The 23,475-nt window shown below is 31.7% G+C and overlaps 2 long non-coding RNA genes across 2 annotated transcripts; both read left to right on the forward strand.

The window, feature by feature from the left end:
- The first annotated feature begins 10,090 nt into the window (after nucleotides 1-10,090).
- On the forward strand, nucleotides 10,091-13,211 carry LOC139514959 (uncharacterized). The gene is made up of 3 exons (XR_011662771.1): nucleotides 10,091-10,191; nucleotides 12,248-12,524; nucleotides 13,026-13,211. It is a non-coding gene; the product is annotated as an uncharacterized lncRNA (long non-coding RNA).
- A 6,920-nt stretch (nucleotides 13,212-20,131) lies between these two features.
- On the forward strand, nucleotides 20,132-22,465 carry LOC139517645 (uncharacterized). The gene is made up of 3 exons (XR_011663175.1): nucleotides 20,132-20,173; nucleotides 20,905-21,152; nucleotides 22,366-22,465. It is a non-coding gene; the product is annotated as an uncharacterized lncRNA (long non-coding RNA).
- The last annotated feature ends 1,010 nt before the right edge of the window (nucleotides 22,466-23,475 follow it).

Consider the following 23,475-nt stretch of genomic DNA (forward strand, 5'->3'; position numbering starts at 1 on the left):
GTCTTATAAGGTGCATCATTGTAGAAACACATAGTTCTGCATTCTGAGAACGTCAGATTCAGTGATTTAATGACTTATCTGATATGATTCGATTTCTCGAATTGGTAACTTCAATGATCCTCCATGTGAATGTATGACTTTTTTTGTGTGTTAACAATGCTTTCTACCCGATGGTCTGGTTGTTGTCTCTTTGACAAATTCCTCATTCCCGTTCTCAATTTTTTTGTTTCTATATAAACAAATGAGGAATGTATTGTTCCCAATTAAACAGATCTTCTGTCGTCGTTATTGAATATATTTATGAAATAATTTATATTTCTTAAGTTATTTTTTACAGAAATATTTAGGACTTGGTACTGATTTACAAGGCATTGGCGCGCATGCGTCAAGAATATTTTACAGTCCCCCTGCTTTGTAAGTCGGTTACAAATCCTAAAAATTACTGCAAGTGTAACTTGTTTTATCTGTGTTTTTTTGTAAATGAAATTTGCTTTATCTGTTATACTTTAGAAAAAAAATGTCATTACTTAACTTAACCAATGCAAATTTTGTGCAGTATATGAAGGTCAGACTGGTATCATTGGTATCCTATCACATTGTCTGTTGAAAATAGTTTGTTGTACGGTGATGTCATGCAATGTTAATACAATAACCATAAATTCATGACATTGTTTATAAACCTCAGGAGGTATTGCAAGATGGTCAATGAGGCAAATTTCTTTCAGATGACAAAATGACGTGTGTGTAAGCAAATACATAACTCCGTACAGCTTTTAACAGATGGAACAACCCATATCGTATACTAATTTAATATTTATGTACTTAAGACTATATTTTCATTCTCATTCAAAACATCAATGATTTTAACAAGGATCTTTGTAAATAGTTATCAAAGGTACCTTTGAGATAAGTTAAATAGCTCAGATTTCTTAGTCGGCTTTGTAAATTCGTTTTGGTATCTTTCGAATGCTTTATATTTTCAACTTTTGAAAAAGTAATTAGACACCAATGAAAAAACAACGTATGTCGAGGGTAAACTTAAAACACCCTTAGCAAAGACGACCGTCCACAAAAAAAAATCACAGAAAAAGTCCGTTATCAAATGGCAAAATCAAAAGCTCCAACATATCACAAGAATGGACAACAACTGTCATATTCCTGCCTTGATGCAGGCATTTTCTTATGCATAGAACATGGTGTATTAAACTGGTTAATTAGCTGGCTAAACTCCTCACTTGTATGACAGTCGCATTATTCAATAACATTGCTAACGATGAGTGAACAAAACAAACAGACATATGTTAAAATGTAAAAAAAGGGGTACAGCAGTCAATATTGTGTTCACTATAAAAACAAACATCTCTCTCTATATATATAGATATATATACATATCTATATATGCATATGTATATATATAAACAAACATTTACTATGGCACGATTACACAATGACGGGATGTATAAGTACAGAGCCACGTCATACGAACAAAGGAACACAAAAAGGCATAAAAACAAAGCATAAATAAAATGTGAGGAATACAAAGTCTGAGTTGTTGCTGTATTCTCCTGAATACTGAATGACTTTGCGAAATGTATTTCCCATATGCAGGTGAAGTTGGTATATTGCTACCAAGGTGTGGGAAATTGATAATTTCAAAATTAAAATCGCCTAGTCTGTCATAGATTCTTGTACTGAGATGACCGTGTGTGTCTAATTCCGCGAGGTATATGTCTAAAGGTTATCTTGCCATTTTTGTAATAAGATCTTTTAATATTATAGTTTACGTTGGCTTGTCGTTACGTTTGTTTAATTTTTTTTTTTTGGCATTGCACAAATCATGTCTTCGTTTGACTGCCAATGACGTTAAATAGTAAATCCCTTGGATGTATTTCAGTTGATTTTAGTCTGTTATGCATGGTTTTTTTGTTATTAATAAAAAAATTTTTGCTTTCAACTAGCTTTCAGTAACTTTCTCGTATTCTCAAATCTTACTTTCGTGTTAATTTGACCTGTTGATACAATTTGTAATGCTTTTTTGTTATGGTAATTTAAATAAAATTAAATTATAGTTTATACATATTTTGATAATTCCCATGATTAAACTTCCGCTGGTTTGTTTTCTTTAATGTTAAGGTCAGCTTGTTAGCTTGTCAGCTTGTCAGTTCTGTTTTAATTAGAGATTAAGGGAAGTAAGACGCTGAGCTAGCTGTAAAACCAGGTTTAATACACTATTTTCTACATAAAAAAATGCATGTAACAAGTCAGGAATATGACAGCTGTTAACTATAAGTTTGATGTGTTTGAGCTTTAAATGTTGTGATTCTTTTGTGTTGCATGTTTATATACTGGTAAGAACTCTTGCTTTATATGTTTCATTTGTGCATGACTTGATATGTATGTTTTGTTTTACGTGTTGCTCTGTCGGTTTTAAAAGCTCTTCAGAGCTTATGTCCGCAATTGTAATGCATATACCGACTCTAAATAAAGTTTTGTGTCTTATGTCTTCTGTTTTGTATTTTCCCCGGAGTTTAGTATTTTGTAATTTTATTTTTTATCAAATCTGGTATATATTAAAAATGGAGAGACGAGATATAAGATATGATTATAAATATTGAATAACAAAAAAGCATTACAAATTGTATCAACAGGTCAAATTAACACGAAAGTAAGATTTGAGAATACGAGAAAGTTACTGAAAGCTAGTTGAAAGCAAAAATTGTTTTATTAATAACAAAAAAACCATGCATAACAGACTAAAATCAACTGAAATACATCCAAGGGATTTACTATTTAACGTCATTGGCAGTCAAACGAAGACATGATTTGTGCAATGCCAAAAAAAAAAAATTAAACAAACGTAACGACAAGCCAACGTAAACTATAATATTAAAAGATCTTATTACAAAAATGGCAAGATAACCTTTAGACATATACCTCGCGGAATTAGACACACACGGTCATCTCAGTACAAGAATCTATGAACGCTCCTTTGTCTAGAGATACATTTATAGCTTGGCTTCGAGAGTCCCTGTTCAGATTAGGGTATAATGATAGTAAATTTTGTGGTCATTCTTTTCGAATTGGTGCTGCTACATCAGCTGCAGCCGCAGGGGTCGAGGACCATATTATTCAGACTTTAGGAAGATGGTCATCCGATTGTTATATACGTTACATTAGAACTGACCCAAAAACTGTTTGCAAAGCACAAAGCAGAATGTGTTGTTCCTAAATTTTTGATACATGTTCAGTACTATATCAAAGAGTTATAAAAACTACATTTTGTTGAATCTATATAGTATGGTTTTTTATTTTATGCGTTTTCATTTTCATATATTAATTCCTTTCAAGTACTATTCTCGTTATGGTATATGGAAAATTTTGTATTATCAGTATTATATATATATATATTTTTTTTTTATATGTATCATTTCTTGGGGGCTTTCACTCATGCTACTCGTTTCAATTTGGCCTACTTAATTTCAGGGAAATTATTTTCCCCCAATTCATTAATACATTTTATTATTTATTTAGGCTTTGTTTTATTTAAGGGTGATAATTAAGTTTTTTTTTTTTTTTTTTTGTACCTGTTGGAATCTACCGCAGGAATTCTCATTTTTCAAATTTATACTTGTCTGGGCTCTACCAGTCAGGTTCTAATAGTACCTGTTGGGATCTACCGCAGGAATTCTCAGTTTTCAAAATTCATACTTGTCTGGGCTCTACCACTCAGGTTCTAAAAGTACCTGTTGGGATCTACCGCAGGAATTCTCAGTTTTCAAAATTCATACTTGTCTGGGCTCTACCACTCAGGTTCTAAAAGTACCTGTTGGGATCTACCGCAGGAATTCTCAGTTTTCAAAATTCATACTTGTGTGGGCTCTACCACTCAGGTTCTAAAAGTACCTGCTGGGATCTACCGCAGACATTCTCATTTTCAAATTTATACCTGTTTGGGCTCTACCAGTCAGGTTTCTTAAATTAATTTTTCACCTGTCAGGGCTCTACTGCAGGTTCTTAAATTGCATAATTTAGACAATTTACTTTTTATTTAATTTAAAAATAGTTTTGAGTAGGTAGTGTTTTTTCATATGGTTATTTTTATTTTTATTGTAAGTTTTAACGAGTAGCCCCCTAGAAAGCCAAATGATACATTTATTATTATTTTCATATGTATTTAGTATAAAAGATGTAGAAATGATTGTGAATATGATTTAAGTATACTGTGTATACAATAGTGTTTTAGTATACTAGTTTGTTAATAAAATTAGAATAGTTATTATAAAGATTTGCGTATGATATCAGTATCCTGTACGGCAAGATATATATGTTCCATCCTAGTTAAACATTTCCTTTTCTACTCTAAGCATCTATAGAAATATAGATAAATGTGGTATGATGCATGAGACTAGTTATTGTCTATAAGGACACATCAACTGTTCTAGTGGTATGGTATATATGTATGAGACTTGTTAGGTTTTAGGCGGAGATTTCTACTTGTTCTATGTGGTATGGTTCTTGAGACTTTTATGTACTTAAAGACATTTACATTTGTATGTGGTATGGTATATAAGAATTGGTAGCATTTATTAGGAGACATCTATTGTTCCTTGTGGTAGGGTACAGGAGACTTGTTAATGTGCTTTAGAAGACATCTACTGTTTTATTGGTATGGTATATTAAACTTTTCAGTGTTCAAGAAGACTTCTATTGTTCTGAAAGTTATAGGTATAAATGGTAATTTAAATAAAATTAAATTATAGTTTATACATATTTTGATAATTCCCATGATTAAACTTCCGCTGGTTTGTTTTCTTTAATGTTAAGGTCAGCTTGTTAGCTTGTCAGCTTGTCAGTTCTGTTTTAATTAGAGATTAAGGGATAGGTATTATATCATAAATGGGAAACAGCTTGATGACAGCATAGGTGTTATCAGACATGTATGAGAATCATCTGTATATAATTTTGATAGGATGGCAGTTGTCGTTTGAGCATTGCACTGTTAGCAGTCATATTTTTACTTGTGGATAATTTATTCAGCCCATCCACCGAATCCCCAGCTGCACCTTTAAGAATTTAATAGTCTTATTTTAGTGTTAATTATTTTACATGTTTATTTAAACAGGGGCTACTCATAACATATTTGTTTTTTGTTTGTTTTAGTTTTATGTTGTGTGTGTTGTTCTGTCATTTAATTTAGCCTACTTAATTTCAGGGAAATTATTTTCCCCCAATTCATTAATACATTTTATTATTTATTTAGGCTTTGTTTTATTTAAGGGTGATAATTAAGATTTTTTTTTTTGTACCTGTTGGAATCTACCGCAGGAATTCTCATTTTTCAAATTTATACTTGTCTGGGCTCTACCAGTCAGGTTCTAATAGTACCTGTTGGGATCTACCGCAGGAATTCTCAGTTTTCAAAATTCATACTTGTCTGGGCTCTACCACTCAGGTTCTAAAAGTACCTGTTGTGATCTACCGCAGGAATTCTCAGTTTTCAAAATTCATACTTGTCTGGGCTCTACCACTCAGGTTCTAAAAGTACCTGTTGGGATCTACCGCAGGAATTCTCAGTTTTCAAAATTCATACTTGTGTGGGCTCTACCACTCAGGTTCTAAAAGTACCTGCTGGGATCTACCGCAGACATTCTCATTTTCAAATTTATACCTGTTTGGGCTCTACCAGTCAGGTTTCTTAAATTAATTTTTCACCTGTCAGGGCTCTACTGCAGGTTCTTAAATTGCATAATTTAGACAATTTACTTTTTATTTAATTTAAAAATAGTTTTGAGTAGGTAGTGTTTTTTCATATGGTTATTTTTATTTTTATTGTAAGTTTTAACGAGTAGCCCCCTAGAAAGCCAAATGATACATTTATTATTATTTTCATATGTATTTAGTATAAAAGATGTAGAAATGATTGTGAATATGATTTAAGTATACTGTGTATACAATAGTGTTTTAGTATACTAGTTTGTTAATAAAATTAGAATAGTTATTATAAAGATTTGCGTATGATATCAGTATCCTGTACGGCAAGATATATATGTTCCATCCTAGTTGAACATTTCCTTTTCTACTCTAAGCATCTATAGAAATATAGATAAATGTGGTATGATGCATGAGACTAGTTATTGTCTATAAGGACACATCAACTGTTCTAGTGGTATGGTATATATGTATGAGACTTGTTAGGTTTTAGGCGGAGATTTCTACTTGTTCTATGTGGTATGGTTCTTGAGACTTTTATGTACTTAAAGACATTTACATTTGTATGTGGTATGGTATATAAGAATTGGTAGCATTTATTAGGAGACATCTATTGTTCCTTGTGGTAGGGTACAGGAGACTTGTTAATGTGCTTTAGAAGACATCTACTGTTTTATTGGTATGGTATATTAAACTTTTCAGTGTTCAAGAAGACTTCTATTGTTCTGAAAGTTATAGGTATAAATTCAATATTTATAATCATATCTTATATCTCGTCTCTCCATTTTTAATATATACCAGATTTGATAAAAAATAAAATTACAAAATACTAAACTCCGGGGAAAATACAAAACAGAAGACATAAGACACAAAACTTTATTTAGAGTCGGTATATGCATTACAATTGCGGACATAAGCTCTGAAGAGCTTTTAAAACCGACAGAGCAACACGTAAAACAAAACATACATATCAAGTCATGCACAAATGAAACATATAAAGCAAGAGTTCTTACCAGTATATAAACATGCAACACAAAAGAATCACAACATTTAAAGCTCAAACACATCAAACTTATAGTTAACAGCTGTCATATTCCTGACTTGTTACATGCATTTTTTTATGTAGAAAATAGTGTATTAAACCTGGTTTTACAGCTAGCTCAGCGTCTTACTTGTATGACAGTCGCATTATATTAACAACGGTGTGTGAACAAAACAAACAGACTTAATAGGTAAAAATGTCAAAAATAGGTGTACAGCAGTCAACTTTGTGTTACATCCCAATCACTATAAAACACAAATATGTATCAAAGAAGCACATAAGCAAAACTGATTTATAATCATATCTTATATCTCGTCTCTCCATTTTTAATATATACCAGATTTGATAAAAAATAAAATTACAAAATACTAAACTCCGGGGAAAATACAAAACAGAAGACATAAGACACAAAACTTTATTTAGAGTCGGTATATGCATTACAATTGCGGACATAAGCTCTGAAGAGCTTTTAAAACCGACAGAGCAACACGTAAAACAAAACATACATATCAAGTCATGCACAAATGAAACATATAAAGCAAGAGTTCTTACCAGTATATAAACATGCAACACAAAAGAATCACAACATTTAAAGCTCAAACACATCAAACTTATAGTTAACAGCTGTCATATTCCTGACTTGTTACATGCATTTTTTTATGTAGAAAATAGTGTATTAAACCTGGTTTTACAGCTAGCTCAGCGTCTTACTTGTATGACAGTCGCATTATATTAACAACGGTGTGTGAACAAAACAAACAGACTTAATAGGTAAAAATGTCAAAAATAGGTGTACAGCAGTCAACTTTGTGTTACATCCCAATCACTATAAAACACAAATATGTATCAAAGAAGCACATAAGCAAAACTGAAATTCAAGAATACAAAAATTATCATAGAACAATAACACAGTTACGTGATGTATAAGTACAGATCCACGTCATATGTATAAAAAAACCACAAAAAGGCATATAGACGAAGCACAATATCAAAACTGAAAGACAAGAATACAAGAATTATCATAGAACAATAACATAATGATGGGATGTATAAGCACAGAGCCACGTCATATGTACCAAAGAAACACAAAAGCCATAAGACAAAGCACATTAGCAAAACTTAAAGAAAAGAATGCAAGTATTATCATAGAACAATAACATAATGACGTGATGTATACGTACAGAACCACGTCAAATGTATAACAAAAAACCACACAAAAAGCCATATAAACAAAGCACATTAGCAAAACTGAAAGACAAGAATTAAAAAATTATCATAGAACAATAACATAATGATGGGATGTTTAAGTACAGAGCCACGTTATAAACACCAAAGAAACACACAAAGACATATACACAAAGCACATTAGCAAAATTATCATAGAACAATAACACAATAACTCAATGACGGAATATACAAGTACAGAGTCATGTCAAATAAATATCCCCGTAAAAGACCAAACAGTAAATGTAATATTCATAAAGACAAATAAAAGAATATCATAATACGTTATTAGGTTGATAAACAACGTTAGTACTGATAAGTGTTTGGTTTGACTATAAATTGTTACTTCTTCTCGTACTATGAACAACAAAATTAATTATTTTGTAAAAAAGTATTTCCGTTTTCCATTATTGTATACCTTCCAACAAAATATTTTTTTATTTACCAGTGTACATGATTCTATTTTGCGGCATTTTGTTCAAGGTTACGTTTGTCTTTCTGAAATTGCTTAACATTTTACTCCTTTTTTTTTATTGATTTTGTATAAACATGGTGTCTTTTAATTTAGTGACGCCATTTCAACTGATACTTTATAGTGTGTAAGATAAGATTGGTTCCTATTAAAACGTTTGAACCCGTTGCGCACCTGTCAAGAACCTGATGTTCAGTGGTTGTCGTTTGTTGAGGTGGTTCATAACTCGTTTTTATATAGATTAGACCGTTGGTTTCCCGTTTGAAGGGTTTTACATTAGTCTTTGTTGGTAACCTTTATGTATAGATTGCTTTTCGGTGTGAGCTAAGGCTCTGTGTTGAAGACCGTACTTTGACCTTCTATGGTTTACTTTTACAGATTGTAACTTGGATGGAGAGTTGTCTCATTGGCACTCATACCGCATTTTCTTTTATATATATTAATTTTGAATCCCAGTTGTCCATGTATATATATTCTGAAATTTGATGTAAACATTATCAGTTAGGCGTAAAAGAAGAGAAACTATAATTTTCTGACAGCATTATTAATTGTGATGCCGTCTATTGATAAGGACGGTAAAAAGAGGTTAAAATTATAATTTTCTTAATGCTATCATCTTTCTTAAATTCGATTTTTACAAAACAAGAATCCTACAGCCCCATGCAAAGTTGGCCTCAAATTGATTTGATTATTCTTGTATGCCCCTTCAGATCATGTAGATCTTTGTGTGTTTAGGTAGTTGTACACCCTTGCCTTTGGATATTATATAACACAATGTTGACTGCTGTAGTTATGACTTTTTTTTACTTATCATGTCTGTTTGTTTTGTTCTCACATTGGTGTCAACATAATTGCGACTGTCATGCATGCAAGTTAGAGGTCTTGCTATTAAACCAGTTTTTTTTTACATCATTTTATACATAAGACCATGCCTGTGTTACCAAGTTAGGAATATGACAGCTGTTTTCCATTACTTTGATGTGTTTGCGCTTTTGATTTTGCCATTTGATAAGGGACTATCCGCTTTGAATTTTACTTGGAATTCAGTATTTTAGTTTTTTGTTGTTGGTATGAACGGTTTATGTTGAATGAAAATTCAGAAAAAACGCTTCGAAAGCAACAAATCAAAGCGTTATTTTTATTTCTATTTGACCAACTATACTTTTCTGATTAATCTATAACCAAAGACGGAGCTCCAGTGTTTGGTCCATTGCACTAGACAGATTTTAGAAATGACATTCCTTGTATACTCTAATCTATTAACGATATATATATATCAGTGAATATGAACATTTGTATTTAAAAAAAATATGCTTGTTTTGTATTCTGAGTGTATTTTAACATCGCATCTGTGATTTTCTAAAATCTAGTTATTACTTAAACATGTGTCTTCAATGATAACAGTCTTGCACGTAACAGAAATGAACGATGAAGTCTATTGGAAGGCAGAAATGCAAAATGATTAGAACAAAATAATGATATATATTTAATATAACAAAAAACAAGTACTAAAATAGAAATGGTTGAGCTAAAATACATATAATGCAATAAACCCTGAAATTAGTCAGCACAAAACAAACAATAGGTGTGTAACACCTGACAATGTGGTAAAACTGGATATGCCGGTGGTCATTTAAGACAGTACTTATGATGGATTTAGTACTGTTGACCAAAACATGTTCGTATAAAACAATATGATAATATAATAAAATCATTTTCTTAATGTTTCGTCAGCACCAGAAAGGTAAGTTATTGTCATTTAAAAACTAATTATAAATGAAGGTAGACTACTGTAAAAAGAAAGCATTTCTTCATTCAATTATAATTGGAGATATAAAAATAAAGGCTTTTCATTTCATTAGTTCTCATTTAAAAAGGAGTAGGTCCGGTAAGAACCCATTTTGGCCTTAAATTCCAGGTTCATCTGATGAAAGATTTTGTACACTTTTTAAACACCGAAGTTGCTACTTCAGTCGATTCAATTAGTTTGTGAAAAAGATTAATACTGATTTAGTCAATTCAGACGCTCATATTCAAGCTTAAATATGAAACATCTATAAAATGTGCCATAATATGTCTTTTTCAGATAGTTTTTGTCAACAATGGAAGTGGCCGCATCCGTGTTGACCCTCAACCTTTATATATGTTATATATTATCATGAAATACAACTTACATTTAAATATTAAGAATGAACACGAATGCGGCCACTTTAAGACGAAAACCGTCTAGAATTTAACTTAAATGCTACAATCGTGAAGATTTTAATAATTTTGCATGACTTAATGATGGTACTATCCGATATATGTGTATTTTATTGTCAAAAATAACCCATATGTATGTAGCTGAAGTATTTTACTTTCCAATAAATAGCTTGAAGTTTACATTATAACAATTTTGAAAAACTGATATATTTTGGGGCCAAAAAGGGGTCTTACTGAACCTACTCCTTTGCAGGAATTGGTTGGTCAAAACGTTTGACAAAATAAAATATTCCGTAAAATAAATCATTGTAAAAATACATCTAACACGCCTTAAAATATACCCCTTTGATTTTTTTGTACTAGAAACATATCCTCCTCATAATTGCAGGTCCGTCAGTAAATTAAAATTAGTGTACGTCTATTACGCCGGACTGTATTGTTATCTAAAAAAGTAGCGCAGTGAAAAAACTTTCTATGCTTTAAATAGCTTTATGGCTGAACCTGATCTTGTTTTTACTTCGTTTACCGTCAGCAACTAACGGTTGTCAAAATTTTTTAGCAAGTTGATTACCTTACTATAACTCTAGTTCATGTATGCCACTTGTTGTGCCTAAATTTTCTAATGCGGGTCTGGGAAGATATTATAAAGGATATATCTGTACATAACTTACATTTCATTGTTCAATGGAAGTATATCTGTACATAAATTACATTTCCTTGTAAAATGTAAGACACATTCACCAAGTGGGGTTATATACAAAGCAATATGTCCGTCCATCGTCACAAACTATCTGCCAACTCGATAAAAAACGGACTCAAACCGAGGGTAATGTCAGAAAAGACATCCATATATTATTTTCGTTTTCACAATTATTCCCGAAATAACCCGAAATGACTAATCATTAATAGTAGGATAAATCAGTTTGCCTAATTCATGGGGGTTAATATTAATATTGCTTAATTTTATCAGGAAGACGGAAAACCGACACAAAAACATCGATCTACTATTCATATGTATTGCATTGTCTGTTTTTGTTATCTTCAATGACGAGTGTATATTGAGCTTCCGCGCTGCGACTTATAGTCCCAGTTCCGCTTGAACAACAAATGTAAAATAAATACGTATGCAGTTACTTCTGGTCCGATTTTGGAACTGCATTTTTTATACGTGTACTCGTACATTAGAAAATATTATAAGTTTGTGAGGGTTGGTGTTTAAGGGCGGGATGTATTGATATAAAGAGTCTATATACAAATCAACGATGTAGGAGGATCTGTTGAAGATTTTTTTTTCAAAAGTAGGCAATTTATGCACAAGGAAATTGAAAGTTTTCACCGGCTTACGTGATGATATAGAGGTTTAATACATATAATATGAGGAATTTCGAAAGACACATTGTGTTCGTTATACTACGTACGGTATACTACACATATTTAGTATTACGTAGTATAACGAAATCAGAGATCTATATTTTAATTAAATTGTATGTATATCATGATAAAATGTTATATAATGTTGATATAACCAAATGGACAATAAATATCTAAATACATTGTTATATAAATCTATTATTTCATATTTGTTAAACATTTTACAGAACAAGATGAAAAATTTGGGGCTGTTCACCATTATTCTCCTCATAGCAAGCGCACAGGTTATATCTGCTCAGGGTAACTTTGTCCGAGGACTTGTTCTTGGCGGTCTTGGTGGTTTTCTCATTAACAGAGCAGTTGGAAATAACAGACGAGGTGGATTTGGCGGAGGACTTTTTGGAGGTGGACTCGGTGGAGGACTTCTGGGAGGTGGATTCCGACAACCGTTTCCTGCTTTCAATTCAGGTTTCCGTAATTCCAGAGGATTTTCGCCATTTTTTTGTAAGTTTTTACACAGAAGTTCATTGTTGACTCTATATGGCTTTATCTGTATTTAATATCATTATGACACAATCCTTGCACATATGCATAATTATACAACAATATCAGTTTATTCGTTATTTATTCTCAAATGTTACAAATGCCTCACCTTTTTAGAGTGCTTAAAATCAGTGTGGCTATTTTTCCATTGATTTTTATTTTGATATACGTCTGAATTTTTCAGTACTGTAAATTCAGAAATTATTGCGTTCATTTATTATTGCATTTTTGTCATTTTGGACTCAAATGCGATTTTAATTTTTGCGATATTGAGAAAAACCGTTTTTAATTCATATAATTTATTTTCAGTAGTTGTTATAATTCTAGTCCGTTCTAGTAGGATTCATTATTTCATTTTGTTTTGAATTGTTGACAAGTAATCATCAGTTTTCAAAATGTCTTTGCATATTAATTATTATTTTGTGTGTATTTTTCAATTTTTTTTTTTTTAATTTTTAACAGGAAAACTGTTATCTGAAGATGTGCGTTAAGACGTTCCCAGTATATAATAGTCCCGACGGTTTGAACTCTGAATTTGTGGAAAAGATGATTACACCTTTGTTTCTCCAAGGATCATTTCTAGACTGTCACAGCGTTGTAAAGCAAGTTGATATGTTTTGCATAATAAAAAGATGAAGCAATGGCAAAGTCTTAGATTTGATTATAGGAAATAGCATAAGTATTTCGGATCAATATTCAAATAAAAGGTGAACCATGGCATTATACGGTTAAGGAGGGTACCCAACATTTTCACTAAAATAAAGTTGACTCGTTAGTTTACATAAAAATTGACTAAATACTTACTATGACTGTTGTCAAAAATATGAAATAAGTAAATTCACAAAAATACTGAGCTCCGAGGAAAATTCTTAGCGGAAAGTCTCTAATCAAATGTCAAAATCAAAGCTCAAACACATCAAACGAATGGATTACAACTGTCATATTCCTGACTTGGTACAGGCATGTACTTATTCAGAAAATGGTGGATTAAACCTGTTTTTTTAGCTAGCTAAACCTCTCACTAGTATGACAATTGCATCAAATTCCATCATGTTAACAACGACATATATGAAGAAAACAAGCAGACATAATAGGTAAGACAGTCACAAAAAGTGATACAGCAGTCAGCATTTTGTCATAATCTTAGTCACTATAAAAAACAAACAAATATGTAACAAAGAAGCACAATAAGGCATATAGACAAAGCACAGTAGTAAAACTGAAAGACAAGAATACAAAATTTACAATAACAGAAAAGACGGGATGTAAAAGAACAGAGCTACGTCATATGTTTAAAAGAAACAAAAATGGCATATAGTAAAAGCACATTTGCAAAAATGAAAAACACGAATACAAAAATTATCATAGAACAATAACGCGATGAGGGATGTATAACAACAGAGCCTCGCCAAATGGATATCATCAAAAACAGACTAAATATACGCATGGAAAAAAATATTGCAACACCTTGACTTTTTAAACCTTGAAAAATCATCCTCTTATTTTGGATAGATTGGATAAAGTATTTGTAAAGTAATTTTAAAACATAGCTAGTGATAACATTGGCATAAAAACGAATAAAAAATGTATGAAAAAAAAAAGTTTTATCTTACCACAATTTTGATAACAAAATGAAGTATTTTTTGTACACAAAAAATGCATTTTACAACTTTTACTGTAGTTCAATGTCAGACATTTCAAAATTAATCTTAAGATGATTGTTGACAACATGGTTGATAGGTATACGCCAAAGAATTAGTACTTGGTGCAGCCTCCCTTCAAACGGATAACCGCCTCTTAACGTCTCCTGATTCCTGCCATCAGTCGAATAATTTGTTGCTGAGGTAACCGCAACCATTCCTGAGGGCATTGTTTATTTCATGACATGTTTAAACTAGGGGTATCCTTTCGCGTAATATACGTCCAATAGTGTCTCATATGTTCAAATCCGGGCTACGATCGGCCACAGGAAGATAACCGAATTCCATTTGAACAATGGATCTTCCTCCACGATGCTAATTTCCAACTTTGCAAGCTCTGCACTACATTGGATACGGGCAACTGTATGTCTGTTCGTAAGCAAAGGTCCCCGAAGTCGATCTCGAACAGTTCTTGTTTAAAGTCTCCTGTATGGCAACCACTCTCTTTTTAGGATTGTATTGTTTGAAATGGGTTTTCCTTTTGAACAACCTTCATTATGCTTGATTTTGCGCATATGCAGATAAGAACTTATCGAGTCGATAATTATTGATTAAACTCAGGTGTAATTTAAATAATGTTTAACAAGTTCTATATCAACAAATTATATCACAAAAAAATAAAGAGTGTTTTTTTTTTAATTTCAATTTCAATTCGGTGGTGCAATATTTTTTTCCATATGTATAGTAAAAGTAATATTCATAAAGACAAATAAAAGAGTATAACACAGTACAGTATACACAATATTTATCAACAGTCTTGGTAACTTCCGATAAACTTTTTAGCTCAATTGGCCTAAAAGGCCATGTGAGCTTTTCTCATCACTTGGCGTCCGTCGTCGTCGTCGTCTGTCGTCGTTAACAATTTTTCAAACATCTTCTCCTCTGAAACTACTGAATGGATTTGAATGAAACTTAGCATGATTGTTCCTTAGATTATCCTGCACAAAGTGTGTGCTTCGATTTTTGATCCGTCAAAAAACATGGCCGCCGTTACTTAAAATAGAACATAGGGGTCAAATGCAGTTTTTGGCTTATATCTCAAAAACGAAAGCATTTAGAGCAAATCTGACAGGGGTAAAAATGTTCATTAGGTCAAGATCTATCAGCCCTGAAATTTTCATATGAATCAAACAAACCATTGTTGGGTTGCTGCCACTTAATTGGTAATTTTAAGGAAATTTTGCAGTTTTTGGTCATTATCTTGAATATTATTATAGATAAAGATAAACTGTAAACAGCAAAAATGATCAGCAAAGTAAGATCTACAAATAAGTTAATATGACCAAAATTGTCAATTGACCCCTTAAGGGGTTATTGTCCTTTAATGACAATTTTTCACAATTTGTTCATCATATTTGCTAACTTTAAAAAATCTTCTTCTCTAAAACTACTAAACCAAATTCAACCAAACTTCAACTGAATGATCAGTAGGGTGTATAAAATAAAGTTTGTGCTTTATTTTTTATTTCGTCAAAAAACATGGCCGTCATGGCTAAAAATAGAACACAGGGTAAAATGCAGTTTTTGGCTTATATCTCAAAAACTCAAGCATTTAGAGCAAATAAGACAAGAAGTTAAAGTATTTATTAGGTCAAGGTCTACCTGTCCTGAAATTTTCAGCCGAATTGGGTAACTGGTTTTTCAGGTATAATGCCCCTGAATTGATGATTTTAAAGAAATTTTGCAGTTTTTGGTTATTATCTTGAATAATATTATAGATACAGATAAACTGTTAATAGCAAAAATGTTGAGCAAAGTAAGATCTACAAATAAGTCAATTTGACCAAAATTGTCAATTGACCCCTTAAGGAGTTATTGCCCTTTAAAGACTTTTTTCACAATTTGTTCATCATGTTGACTTACTTTAAAAAATCTTCTCCTTTGAAACTGCTGTATCAATTTCAGCCAAACTTAGGCTAAATGAGTTTCAGAGTATCTAGTATAAATTTTATATTTCATTTCCTTGTATGTCAGAAACATAGCTCCTATGGCTAAAATAGAACATAGGAGAAAATGATTTTTTTTTGCTTTTGAAGAAAATAGGACGATTCAAAGAACATTTAAATAAATTGAAAAGCCAAAATAATCATTGATGAGAGATTTAAACAAAAAAATTAAGGTGAGCGATTCAGGCTCTTGAGAGCCTCTTGTTTAGAGAAAGGACGAGATGTTCTTTGACATATCCCTGTGGTTCATCAACCTTCTTCTCAATCATTGATGACGTTTCATAGTCTTAGTAGGACCTGAAAAATTCTAGAAATTTGGGTCACATAATTTACAGGAATAATGTGGTTGGAAATATATAGCAGTTCGACAAACACAAATTTTGATAATTCAAAAGCCTTATTTCTTTTTAACTAAATTTTTGGATTGAATCGTTCAGCTGAATTTAAAGAGTGTCTCAGGTATTCCATACCCCATTAGACATTGAATACGTTTAAATAAATTATATTAACGGGGTTTCAGATGGTTGTGGATACAAATTGGGAACTTAAATAGAAAAAACAACGGCAAAGAAACGATTTTGGATGGTAAACCTTAAAATTAATTCAGGTAAAAAAAGTAGGCTCACAAATTAATGACATTGCATAGTTAAGATTCTTTGACATTTGATTGCATTTTGATTTATTTCGAGGTTTCAAAAGAGGAATCGATATTCATGTATACAGAAGTGTTAGACATAACAAAAAAAACCAAAACTATCATGCCAAATTATGTCTAAACATTTAAAAATCATTTGATGAAATAATTGAAAACGTAACGATAGTTTGATTCTGTAAAAATTATTAAAAAAATATGTAATGCAGGTCACGGAAGAATAAGATTTAAAAGTGGGACGGTAATGAAGAATGGAAAACCTGCTTAAAAATGTCGGTGTCATACATTCAGAACATAAATATAATAAACCATAATAAACAGGCCATTATTTCAACTTGGAATTATTTTTAATTATGGAATTTGCATAATTTCTTGTGAATGAAATTTTTAATTAAGTCCATGTGTATTCTGTTTTTTTTTCAATGTTCTGTGCAGCGCACAACACTTTCTTTTACATAGAAGAGAGCACATTTTCAATTGAATGTACTGTGCGGCGCACAACACTATCTATACACAATAGAGTGTTTATTGGTATTAATATTGATTCAGTTATCAATGAATGAAATTAGTTATCAAAGGTACCAGGATTATAATTTAGTACAACAGACGCGCGTTTCGTCTACATAAGACTCATCAGTGACGCTCATATCAAAATATTTATAAAGCCAAACAAGTACAAAGTTGAAGAGCATTGAGGATCCAAAATTCCAAAAAGTTGTGCCAAATACGGCTAAGGTAATCTATGCCTGGGATAAGAAAATCCTTAGATTTCGAAAAATTCAAAGTTTTGTAAATAGGAAATTTATAAAAATGACCACATTATTGATATTCATGTCAACATCGAAGTGTTGACTACTGGGCTGGTTATACCCTCGGGGACAAAACGTCCACCAGCAGTGGCATCGACCCAGTGGTGTAAATAGTTATCAAAGGTACCAGAATTATAATTTAGTACGCCAGACGCGCGTTTCGTCTACATAAGACTTATCAGTGACGCTCATATCAAAATATTTATAAAGCCAAACAAGTACAAAGTTGAAGAGCATTGAGGATCCAAAATTCTAAAAAGTTGTGCCAAATACGGCTATAAAGGTAATCTGGTAATCTATGCCTGGGATAAGAAAATCCTTAGTTTTTCGAAAAATTCAAAGTTTTGTAAACAGGAAATTTATAAAAATGACCACATTATTGATATTCATGTCAACACCGAAGTGTTGACTACTAGGCTGGTGGTAACCTCGGGGACGAAACATTTCTAAACCACACTAAGTATTATTGTTCAAATGGAGAATGGGAATCGGGAATATGTCAAAGAAACAACAACCCAACCAAAGGCCACCAATGGGTCTTCAATGCAGCGAGAAAATCCAGCACCGGGAGGTTGGCCTCAGCTGGCCCCTAAATAAAAATGTACTTGGTCGGTGAAAATGGACGTCGTACTAAAGTCAAAAACATACAAATGAACTTCGATAAAAAAAAAAACCAAGAATTATACATACATATACTCACATTCACAAGGTGATATTTTTTCTGACTCTCAAATCCATTTGATGCTGGATGTGTTCTGATTGATATTTTAGTGTTTCACATTAGCTGTTTTTGGCCTAGAACTATCTGCAAGTACTGTCAGGTCTATTCTAAGTGTTTTTGTTGTGAAAAATGTTTAAATTTCCTGACACGTTCGAAGTGTGTTTTTGTTTTTGTTATGATGAGTCAATCGCTTGAAGGTGGTATGGGAGTCTAAAATAAAAATGATAGAATTTGTTCATACTTTGCCAAAATGTAGTATCTATTGATATATGTTGAAAAATATAATAAAAATGATAGGTCACCATGCATTTTCTCAAGCTACAGGGCGTGACAAAATGACAAATTTTGTATGGACTATACAGGAAAAAACACCATTTTGTAATTAGAAACTAAACAAAATGATAGAATTGTTAAATACTTAAGGAAAAGATAGCTTTCAGACAATGCTTTGAGAATATCAAAAGAAAAGATAGGGTCACCGTACGTTTTTTTTGGCTAAAATACAAAATAGGAAAATTCCATGTAGAATCCTTCAGAAAATGCACTGTTTTAGAGTTACCTCCCCTTAAAATACCAATTTAAATTTTTGTTAAAACAACCAAAAATAATCAACATTTGCAAAAATATTAATATTGATAAGTTATATTCTTATAAATTGGTTCTTTTAAATGAAAATTCACATTAAATATCTGCATTCCTGCATCAAATTTTGCTAACTCGATAGAAAATCTGGACCTTTGGTTCTCTGTTTTTTACAATCCAAGATGGAGGAAGACACCCATACCACCTTAATGTTCTTATGGTGTATTATTACACTAGGCTCCAGCAACATGTTAAACCCATCGGCATTTAATATGTGCCTGTCTCAACTTGAGTCAGGAGCCTGTAATTAAGTTGTCGTTTATTGCTGTTTTTCATATTTTTACTTTTGTTAATGGTTTAAGTAGTTTGTATCTTGTGTTACAACCTTTTCCAATGTTTATGGGAGGTGTGGTGCCTTCAAATATGGTTCACCTCGTTTCGTGCCTGTCATATTTGTTTTTCGTAAATTATTTTGTTATGATTTAGTCGGTTAGTTTTCACTATAAAATACATTGTTTCACATTTTTCAAGTCGGTGCCTTTTATTCCCGACTATGCGGTATGGGGTTTTCTCATTGTTGAAGATAATACGGTATCTTAAAATTGCTTACATCCACTTTATTTGAATGGTGGTGGATAGGTGTCTCATTAGTAATCTTTCAAAAAATATTCCCTAGCAGTCTAAATCTAAAGAAGAATACACAAAGACATGAACTTTTATAGAGGTATACAACATTTCTCTTTTATTAGATTACATAGATCTACGAATATAAAATAAACAATTAGGTAATAAAACACAAAATAACAAAATTACCGAACTCCAAATAGAAACCAAAACGAAAAGATCTTTACCAAATGGCAAAATATAAAGTTCAAAAACATTAAACGAATGGAAAAAAACTATCATATTCCTGACTTGGCATAGGCGTCATAACATATCTAACAACAAGTGAATGAACAATCTTACTTATTCGAATTTCTCAGGTCTATTCAATGAGTTGTTATACGATTACGTATACTCTAGGCAATAACAAGGTAAACACGGACAATAATATTTTTACATAACAATTGACAAGATAGAACAACAAACATGGGACGTAGGTGGGCAATAAACATAGCAGTACAACTACTATAAAGTACTATTTTAGTAAGCAGATCCCACAGAACTAGAGACGAAACCAAGCTGTATTTACATACTTCTGTAAGTATCAAGACTGAAATATTTGAATTAGCATATTTTTTTGAACGAACTATCGAAAATTAATTCTCTTATTATTTCTTGCTTAACATTTTAGACTGTGAAAAGGATATTTAATAGGGAAACATATTTTAAAAATTTGAACACTACACATTTAAATAGCACAATGTGATTCTTAAAATTATAATACACATAAATGTAGCTGAAATATGCACACAAGGAGTAGTGCGATTTGTTTTACAGCCGTCAATATAAGTTTCTTATTATTACTTAAAATTTTATAAAATAAGTGTGTGATTAATAAAAATTAACAAAAAGTATGACCCGGAACCAACTCCGAGTTCAAATAAGAATAACACTGGAAAATACGGGATGATCTTAAAATAATCATAATGAAAAACATTATACAAAAGATGACTTATCTTATTCATAAAAAAATTATTTATTTATTTAAAGGTTGTTACAAAAACTTCAACTGGCTTTAAGTTCTGACATGATTCCACATAGAAATCGAAACTTTCATTCAGATTACATTGTATTTTTTGTATTCATATCCTTATTAAACCTCATTCCGACACAGAAATTGAGCATGGTTATATAAATTAGGATGAAGATATTTTTTTTACGTAGATAATGTACCTATCGGCCTATTCTTACTCTGATTCTGATTTCGCCGGAGGTAGTTATCGTAAATATCTATTTATCAATTAACTACTCCTCTTATTTCTTTTCAGGCTTATATAAATACAAGATGAATGTTCGATGCATATTCGTTCTTTTGCTCCTAATTTCAGCAAGCCATCATGTTGAATCACAGAATTTTGCACCGTTTTTAGGAGGACTATTTTTAGGTGGTTTGTTCAACCGATTTCAGTCACTTCCGCCACCCCCAGTATACTCACCACCTTTCTACTACCCACAGTTTCAACCTGGATTTGGTCGATTTGGATAGATAAATAAATTTAGACAGTTTATCGGTGCTGTAAGTACCAATCATTATTTACTTTAATGCAAGTGCCATTGTTGCTGATATATATGTTCGTATATTAGACTTTAGGTGTAATACCACCAAATGGTACGTCACATCCGGTTGTATTTTTTAGGTCGAAAAAAAAACCAAATATTCCCTTGAATTTGACAGTTGTTGGTAATTAATCCTACATTTTATTGCAGTAAAACATTTCTGTGTCATAAACATATGTCTTGGGTATTTCAAAGCACCATTAATTTTTTTTATTTTTCTATAGAATATTTTGTAAACTTGAGGTTACATGGTTACTAAACCTTGTACACAGATTAAATATGGGGAGAAATTTGAGTGGTTAACTTTCACTGATGGTTATTTTCTTATATGCAATGAAATGCAATGTGATTTTTTTTCTATAGTACTGGACAGGACACAACTTTACTCATGCCAAGTATTTCTTTATTTGAAACAAAGATAAGTTCTGCACATTTTTTTGAAAAGTGCAAATTTAACAAAGACTAATAGGGGAAAATCAATGTTGGTATTACACCTATTAGAAATATCCAAACGATTCGCGTCTAATTTTCTTAAAATGTTGCTGAACAAGACCTAGAATATATGATGATATACATCTCATACATATGTAGGAGATCTTTGCGATATCTGTGCCGACTCGTATATAATTTGGCAGATAGCAAAATAATTAATTTGCAAAGTTTACAAAGTTTCTATCTCAGTTCGTTCTGGTGTACCAAAACACCAAAAGAAACGATTGCAAGAAGAATTTTTATTGTTTTATAATTACATTTTCTTTGTATTTAAAAAAATATGTGTAGACAATCGGTTGTTGAAATTATAGAATATGAACGAAATCACTACATGACTCTATACCTCTTTGGTCGGTTTGTTGTCTCTTGGGCACATTTCCCATTTCCGTTTTCAATTTAACTGTTCATTATATAAAAAAAATATAGTAGTTAAAATAAAATCCTGCTTTCTTTTGTGTAAAGAAACAAAAGTGTGCCATATTAATATAGTAACATATTTATAAACATTTGCTGCTTAGCGAGGTTCATTTCATAAATGAATTAAATCTTATTAAAATGACAACGATGGTACCATGATGATTATAATTGTAAACAAACAAATAAACAAACAAACAAACATACAAACAACTATTGTATTTAGATAATGGAAATATTTGTATATTGAATTTTCCTCTTTTCAGGTACATCTGACATTTAGAAGAAACCATTTGTTAATGAAAATGTGAGAAAAACAGTAACTGTTGTGTATCTTTTTTATTATTAAATTCTTAATTAAATTAATAGTTTCATTAGAATAAATCATCGTGTGGCGATTAATAAATAAAGGTAAGTTATAGTAGAATAAAAAGAAAATGGGTGATGCCATATATTGCCATTGTTGGTATATATACATATATTTTCTGCGCTCTGTACCCTTCAAAAATGAAAATAACACGTTATAGATCAGTTGCTTTCTAGGCGTTTTTTCTGGATTTACTTCAAATCAGGAATGCTCAAAGCCAAAAATATTGATTGAAAGACGTGGATGAATAAATCTTATATGACTAACATAGATCTTAAAACAAAAGCCAATTCCATCGAAAGTAAACGTTGCTTGTACTGTGAAGTACCGAAGCAAAGACTACTTCAGCTGATGCTACTCTCAATAACTAATAAGAGTCCACCAGCAGAAGTATGGACCCCATTGCAAGTAAATGAACATTTCTCTTAATCATTTATTTGCGTCCGAATCGCTTTCCTGGATTTACCTTCACCAGGAAGCTAAGTTTAAAGAATTCAAAAACTAAGAAGATGTACAAGTTTTTGAAAACTTGACTGTGAGCTATATGACCGAACTGGTTTTCGTGAAAAATAACAAAATTCGTGTAGGTTAACTATGCCTAAAAAATGTTTTTTTTCTGTAAGTTAGTAATTTCGAAGTTCATGACCGGGAAATTAAAAAAATACAATGATATGCTTAAATTCATGTCAGTACCGATTAAGTGACTACTGAGTTGCTTAACCCCTCTGGGACTTGCAGTCCACTAGCAGAGATATCGACTCAGTGTGAGTAAATGAAAATGCCACAATATATAGATTAGTTTCATCTGGAACGGTCCAGGCCAAACATCTAATTGATTGATTTCTGGTTGCTTAACGTCCAGTAACGAATATTTCATGCATGTTCAGGACGAGAACAAGATAACAATAAATACAATAGTTAGGTCTTGTTAAAGGACATCCCGGAATGATGGTCGGGGAAATTTGGACTGCCACTGGAAAATGAGGGTATATTGGAAAGGGGCAGAAAT

Source organism: Mytilus edulis, chromosome 3 (genome assembly GCF_963676685.1).
Source record: "Mytilus edulis chromosome 3, xbMytEdul2.2, whole genome shotgun sequence".
Lineage (NCBI taxonomy): Eukaryota > Metazoa > Mollusca > Bivalvia > Mytilida > Mytilidae > Mytilus > Mytilus edulis.